We start from the raw sequence: 8,390 nt of genomic DNA, 5'->3' as shown, positions 1-8,390 counted from the left end.
AGGGTCCCACCCGAATTTTGCAGCCCAGGTAATGAAACTCACAGCAGAGGACAGACATGAACAGCACTGGTGTCACAGTTCACTATATCACACCACTTCCAGATCCCAGCAGAGACTGGAAAGATCCAATCTGGATAATCCATGGCATGGATGTTGTTGGGTTCTTCTGAAAGCCTTGTGCTCTGAGTTCATGTCTGATGACCTCCAGCAGTTGGAGTTTGCACATGGGAACTCAAAACTCTTCCTTTTCATTTTGCAGAAAGAATTCCACGGTTTGAAAGCACAGCTGACAAGAACAGCTAAGAAGGAACAAGATTATTTAAAGCAGCTTGTGACTCTGAAAACAGATCTTGAACAAGAGGCGTATGACCATTTTGAAAATAGAATATTGAATTAGTTTTGGTGTAATATAGAAGTTGCTTTAATCCACAGTGAAATGAACTATGATTGTTTTCTAATGAAAGTTTTGAACCACATATATGCCATTAATTATATGCTTACATTTCTAAATTCCACTTTCTCTATTTATGTGTATTCTATGGCATATGTAGTTGTTCTTTCACTTATTTAACAAGAAGAGAAAGTTTCTGAATTCATTGTTAATCTTGCTTTAAAATACATAATCTTCACTAACCATTATATATATATAAAAGTTGACTCTGATTTTCTTTCCTTCTTCTGTCACCTTCTTACATCTCTCTGACTCTGCTGCAAAGCTTATATTTGTAGATAAAGGCCTGGACTTCTTTCAGCATGGAATAACACTTGATAATGGGTATTTTTAATTTAAAAGGAGATTTCAAAATGCATCTTCTTATTCCTCTTGGCCATTTGTTTTAAATTAGGTTAAAGAATGAACAGCTAACAGTGTATCTCAGTAAGCTTTCACTAGAGAAAGAACAAACAGCACAAGAGAAAAATGCTGTGGCTGCAGAACTCCAGAAGCTGCAAGAACAACAAGAGGCAAGTTGTAAACTTCCAGCTTTCTTGAAAGGACAATACTCAATTTGGCAAATGACTCCATTTTACAAATTAGATGATGAGCTGCAACATGACTTGGGTCTGTAGAGTACCTGAGCAAATTTTTTTGTGTTTGAATTGGAAAGGAAGTGTATTTACACTTGTGAACAAGGCAGGTCTGTGTGCTTTGGATGGCTTTGAATTTTTTAAGAAGTCACTTTGAATTTTATTTCTTTGCTGACACATGGGTCTTTATTTAGGATAGTAAGAAAAAAGAAGACAATACAAAGCAGTTAGTTGAAAATCTAGAAGAGGCAAATAGCCAGCTAAGGCAAGTAAAACCAAATATTAATAACTGATATTGCTAAAGGAAGTAGACTCAAATAGTTAGTTGTGTTCAAATGTTGCTTTCTGGGATTTTTTGATTAATGTTTTTTTAGATTACATAGCTAAACAGAAACTATTCAGAATTGCTGTTGGCCAAGTAGAAATTTTCTCAGATAGAAATACCAATTGCTGCAGGAACAATGTTTGCCATCATTTTGTATTCCATAGTAGGAGCTGTCTTGTTTTGCATTAGCCATCTCAGGTGTGAAGGAAATTCAAATGGAAGCTGAAGGTTATGGATGAAATGTGACAAGGCAAAACTGGATCAGAGTTACTCTCTGTATCCCCAGTTCAACAGACAGGCAGCTCCCATGTTTCACAGCTGCATTGCAATAGTCCAGGTCAGGATGTATTTTCCTTGGGCTCCTGGAACATCTTTTCCTACTTACAAGAAGTATGGACAGTTCACATATTGACTTACTGAGCCTGTTGCTGCATTTTAAGAACATTTTCATTGAGCAGCTTATGTGAAGTTCCCATCAACATTAGCAGCTCTTTTCAGAAAATAAAATATGGGTTTATTAGAAGTACTGAAAATAAGTTAAAGGCAATAAGGACATATTTACTAATGCTTGTTAATTTGGCACTTAGAAATGAACTGGAGTCTTTGAAGGAGAAAATGGCAAAGACAGGTGAAGAGATGAAAAGTACACTGGATGAAAGAGAAGAAAATGTATGTCCTGTGTCATGAAAATATCTTACAGAACCTGCAGGGCAGCATTCAATGTAAAATCTTTGTTGGGATTTTTTCTGCAAAGCTCTGCCTGGGGGATGTGATCTCTGCCAGAGGTTTCTTCTTTCCCAGCTGCTGCCAGCTGTGCCCTTGTGTGTCCCCATGTGAGCCCTGGTATTTCAAAAGACAAGCACTTTCACTGGGATGTTCACTCTCTGCTGGAAGTTTAATATTAAAGATTTGTTTGTTTTCAGGCAAACAGAGAACCTGCTTTTCTGTTTTTTCATATACCCACTCAGTGATGGATGGGCTTTGGATTAGCTTTTTATATGTAGTGTGAGTTTGAGCTGAAATAGATTCAAACATTTTTACTTTTCTTTCTATTGGTTCAAAGCAACCTGGGGTTTTTAGCAAATTTCAAAATTTCATTGTAAAAGTCAAAGATTTACAATTTAATTTCAGGTTAAGAGAACTGAAAATGAAATTTCAAGAAAGGAAAAGCCATTGAAGATTCTAGAAAATAATTGGGAAAATTCATTTTTTCATGGATGTAGGGAACTTCATACAAGTGCATTTTTTAAATTGTGAAGATCTTGGGGTTTTTTTCTTCTTCTTTCTTAACTCCATAACCACTAAGGAACTGGTTCACTGCTATTAATCAACATCTTGTGGTACTTTATGGCTAAAACTCTGATTATTCTGACACGGCAGCTGGTGTTTCAGTCCCATTGGAACAAACCAGACTGGTGCAAGTGCAGGTTTGAGAACATCTACAGGAATTGCTCACATAGGGAGTCATTTGTAGAACTTACTAACTCATGTCTGAAATATCTCTTTCAGATGAATAATTTAAAGAAACAGATGGAAAATAAAACCAAATGCATTGAAGAGTTGCAGCAGGAGGTGTGTAGAGATTTTAAATGTCACAAATACATAAACACATTATACTTTGGGTTGCCTTTCCAGCAGGTTTTTGTCTGCTGTGATGTCTTTAGATACACCTATGTAACTTAAACATTTTCCTTTCTTATCCTAACCCTGAGCAAATTAGAGAGTCATCTTAGGGATCACTTGATTTGTTAAATGAGCCTTAATTTGAAAAGAGCAATTACAAAAATAATATCTTTAATAAACTTCTACTCTTTTTCATTTAGTGCATAGTGTTATTTATGTACGTGTATGAGTATCTCAGTTACCACTAGTAGAAAAGAATTCTGCACTGGCACAAACTGTAGTAACTTCACTGTAAAAATAAATAACTTGTATTTTTGGTCATGACATCTTGACACCTTCTGTCAGCAGCATCTTAGTTTTAATTTCCATTCTGCATTCATTTGTTATTCCCTGCTGCTGCTCAGGAGGAGCCCTTCTTAAGGTCATGAAGAAACAGTAATTATCACAGAAATTAGCTGAACATTCATTTGTTTGAAGAATTGTTCTGGAACCTGAGCTGCACAACAAAGAGTTATTTGCCTGATGAAAGCTGGAATATCTTGATGCAGTTAAACCATGACATAATTCTATTAACTTATTAAGGTACAGTGCTTGTTTTGTTTTATTTCAACAGAATAGGGTGCTGAAAAAGAAAATTACTGCAGAAAGCAAGAAAAGCAATACTTATGAAGGGAAGGTAGGTTTAAATAACATCGTGTAGAAGATGAGGTGAGTGTTTTTAACTTCCAGGGTAGGTAATGATAATACTTGTTATACATTCTGAGCTGGTTTATGGATCTAGGATACAGACTTTGCAGGAATGAGCTCATAGTTTTTAGAAGATGCTTCCATTTTTAATCATTGGGCACTGACTATTGGACATTTAAGAGATGGATTCACATTGCAATTAATGATGTTTCCAATCTGTTCCTTTTTGTTTTCTTTTGTTGATAGTGGACTGAACAGGGTTCAGCAACCTCATTGTAACAGAAAAGCATTTAATAGAAATATATATATAAACATATTACTCTTTTTAGGCTGTTCTTTAAATGTGTTCTGCAGTGGCAATCCCTCTGATGGGAATATTGTGTCCAGCTTTGGGTAATGCACTTGAAGAAAAGTGGACTTTTTTGAGGATATTCATATGAAAAACTTAAAAAGAAAAAACTGTAGTGAAAATGCACAGCTGGGAGAAAATGTACCATAAAACCTGTGAAAATCTGATACAGATTTACAAGAGAGGGAATAAAATCTCCATCTCCATTTGTTTTTTTTTCCAAGGCATTCACAGCATTTAGGGTGACTGCTTAGGGCAGTCTTCCCCATTGTGCTGTTGCCATTGTTCCTTTGAGTATATTCTAACTCACTTCAGGCCAAAGTTCAACTCTTTATTAAAAAAAACCCTGAACTTTTAAATAGGAAACACTTGAATCATATACCTGAAAAGTAACAGTGTTTGTGCTCAAAAATAAGAGGTAAGAAAAAATAATCAACATAGTCATTCCTAAACAAATAACAGCAGCAATTCTGCTTTCTCCAAAGGTGAATAAATTGCAGTTAGAGATGGAAAATATGAACAAGCAACATAAGGAAGAAGTTGACATCTATCAAAAAGACATAGAAACAAGAAAAGTAAATGAAAATAAACTTCGTGAAGAGGTGAGAGGTGTTAATTTTTACTGCAATTTATTTTTTTTAGTTTAAAATGTTGTTCTGAAGCTTTAATATCCAGAGTCCTTGCTCATATTTCAGTCTTATCAACATAAATGGAACTTGTTTTGTATGCCTGTGAGCAAAGCTTTAGTACATTAGGTGCTTAGGTTGAAATATTTGAATATGTCTTTGACAATGAGAACTCCATTAAAAATTCCTTCTTTCAAGATATAGTTTAAAGAAATTCCACCCTTGGTATAAAGTCAGCCCAGTTAAATTAGATTATAACTTCTCCCATATTAGGATTTTTCCGCCCACACTTTTTTGATGGCAATGCTAAGAAATGTTAGGGCAGAGGGCTTGAAATGGCCTTTTGGTTTGCAGTGAGCTTGCCTGCCATGGCTGTACCTTTGATCTTGCCCATTTTAACAATCTGCAGAAAAGATGAGGGATTTGAAAGGGATCTTAAAAGCAAATAAAGCCCAAGTGGGACTGCAAACTTTGCACCCACAGGGGGAAGAAGAAATTGAGATTTAAAAGAAATATATTGTTATCTTGATGAATGAAATGCAATTTATTACTGACAGGTAGAAAAGATGAGGTTGCTTTGTGATGAAACTGCAATGATACAGAGAGAAACTGATTCCAGATGTCAGCACAAGATAACTGAGATGATGGCACTGATGGAAAAGCACAAGGTCGGAGATTTTCCTGCTTGCTGTGATTTGCAATGGGTGATACCATGTCAATACCATGTTTATAACTTGTGACACCACGTTAATGACCTTTCCAAAGCAGAAACAGGCCTGAGTCTGGGAAAAGGAAGATGAACACATGCTGGACTTTGCATCATCTAAAATCAAATTCATTTGAAGAATATGAACACATTCCTATGGGCAGATACATTCCATTCATCTAAACTTCTGGGATTTTTAGATTTTTTTTTCAATTCAGGCTTCCTTTGACACCATCTGAATGCAATATTTTTCAGTATCAGTTTGGCCTCTTTCTCAGAGGTTACCTAGTGACTGTCAGCAGTTTAGCCTGACACATTTTAGTTTACCTTTCTATTCCTCATTTTGCAATATCTTTAGCAGCTACATTAATAAAGATGGCACAGCTGGCTCTTAGTGCTGAGCACATATTGCTGCACAGAAATAAAGCACTCTCTGCCAGTCCACAAAATAATACTTGAATTGAGCATTTCCTGTTTTACAGTTTCTGCAGAAGCATCAATGAATCTTTTCTTTATGAATCTTAAGAGCCTGGTTTGAAAAAATGATGTTTTAAGACTGGATAACTCTATAATTGCGACATTTAGTCACATGTTTTGAGTTAGTTGTTGGTTTGGGTTTTTTTACCACAGAATGAATATGATAAAATGGTTGAAGAAAAAGATGCAGAGTTAAAAGTATATAAAATGAAACAGCAAAAGCAGTTCTCATCAGAAAGGGCACTGGTAAGGAGCACTTTGCAATGGTCAATAATTCAGTGAAGGGGCTGATGTCCTTGTGTAGTGGTTTTATACTGGCTAAGTGCCAGGCACACACAAAAAAACATTCACTCATTTTTCTCTGCTATTGTTGAGCAGAGGAGGGGAAAGAAAAATTCAAGGACTGAGTTGAGATAACGATTAGGAGAAAAACACTTTGAGGGTAAAGCAGATTCAAACTTAAATAGTGCAAAAAAATTATTATTAATAGAATTAAAAGTGAGTAATGATAATTAAACGCAACCCTTAAAACACCTTTTTTCCCAATCCCTCCCTCTTGCCCACCGACAGCACAGAGAGACAAAAGATGTGATCTTCGGTCAGTTTGTGACTTGTAAAGATCTTTTTTCAGTTTGCTTGGAGAGTTTCTTTTTCCTGCTGTGCTCTGGGGTCTTTCCCACCAGAGACATTCTCTGGGAACTCTTCCAGTGTGCTTTTAATTTTTACCCGCAGCAGTCCCACCCAACCTGCTGCAACAGATCTTATTCTGGGCGCTAAAAACTCCAAATGTTTCTAAAAATAAATTGGAGTGGCAGTGTGTTTGTGTCTGCTCCTCCAGGTAGTGGGTCGTGTTCTGACTCCGCACTTTGAATAGGAAACTTTTGTTTTAAATATTTAGATTGTGCCCTCTCACCCCTGCTCTATTGTGCCCTCTCACCCCTGCTCTCCCAAGGGTTTTAAGGTATTACCTTGAACACTTCTGATCAAGTACCGGTTTCTTACAGTGCTTCAGTCTTTGTTAAACAAGCTAAAGCAAAGCTTCAAGTATAAGGCTGAAAAGCAAATAGAATTATCTTGTGTATCTAATGAGTGTCCCTGTTAATTACTGCCTCACTTGGGACTGTTTTCCTTTTTCTGGGCTGTGCAGAGTTAACCCTGTCCTTTGTTTAACGGTTTGTAGGAAAATGAGCTGTCATGTTTGAAAAGGGAACTGTCCTCCCTTCAGGAACAGCTGAGAGCAGAAATGGAAGAAAAGGTGGAGTTTTTTATTCCCTGAGCAGTGGGGGTGAGAGGTGTGGCCTGGGCTTGTGCTGTGGGAGGAGTTGGGTAAGAAATGAAACTGAACAGAAAAACAGTGACTTTGGAATGCTGGGGTTGTGCTAAATCTGGTCATAGATTTGTGTGAACTTTGTAACAGTCTGTGATTATAGATTACATATAAATAAACAAACAACAAAACAAAACTCTCCTTGATTTTAGTTAATTTTAACTAGCTAAAGCAAAAAAGTTCCCTAAATTGAAGGGGTTTTTCAGTGACTTTTGAATGCTGGGGTTGTACCAAACCTGGTCATATTTTTGTGTGAACTTTGTAGCAGTCTGTGATTATAGACTGTGCTCTGTAATTAGACCAAGAAGATTTTTAACAACTGAATTCAAATCAATATTTCCTTGCTGTCACATAACTCTTTTGTAGGAGAATCTTGTAAAAGAGCACTCTGGCAGTGTGATTCCTGAAAGTGAAAAGAAACACAAGGTAACTTTAACTTTTTAATTGCTTTTAGAATTTGGTAGTATTTATATGTGTAGAATCAATTGAAGTGCCATGATAATTTATTTCCATTCAACAAAAGACGGTAGAATGCTTTAGACTTAAAATTTTAAATTATAGAAAATACAAATTGATGTTCCTGGGACTCCTAAACCTTGTTTAGATCTATGCAGTGAATCTATTCATGTAAAAAATAGAAACTCTCCAAATTATATTCCTAAAAAAAAAAAAAAAAGTCTTCTTCAGTACAGGAAGCCCCTTAGGCAGTCCAACATTGAAGTTTTGTAACTCCTAACAGTGAATTTTTATTTCTTACTTCTCTGTAGATGATTCTTTTTTTCCCCCTGGGATAAGAAGGGATTTTAAAAGGTCACACCATTCCATGGAGATATGAGACAGCAGTTTCTGGAAGGGCTCCCAGTGTGTAATCTTTCTTGCTCACTTGTTGATTTTTTTATGTCTCTAGAATTATTTTACATAGTCTTAAAAGTGTCCATTTGTAAAGGCACTTTTCCTCTATGGAAGAGAAAAAAGCTGATACAGCTGTAAAAATGGTCAAAGTATCAAAGTAGTCCTGACTGCAGAACTGACCCTTCTTCCCTGTCAGGAGTTCACTTGTGGTTTTCACATTGGAACAATGGAATCCAGCACCATTTTGATGTTTTCTGTCTAAAAAAGGACTGCACTGGACCATTCAATGCTTCTCAGTTTCACTTCTAGTGAAAAGACTATTTTAAGAAACACCAATCTTGATGTAGCTACCAATCTTTCTTTGAAAGCCTTTTCCTGCAGTTTTGTTTGTT

This window comes from Melozone crissalis, unplaced genomic scaffold (assembly GCF_028551555.1).
Source record: "Melozone crissalis strain CALT ecotype California unplaced genomic scaffold, PUWL_Pcris_2 ptg000109l_1, whole genome shotgun sequence".
Lineage (NCBI taxonomy): Eukaryota > Metazoa > Chordata > Aves > Passeriformes > Passerellidae > Melozone > Melozone crissalis.
Note: the sequence above shows the minus strand (reverse complement) of the source record.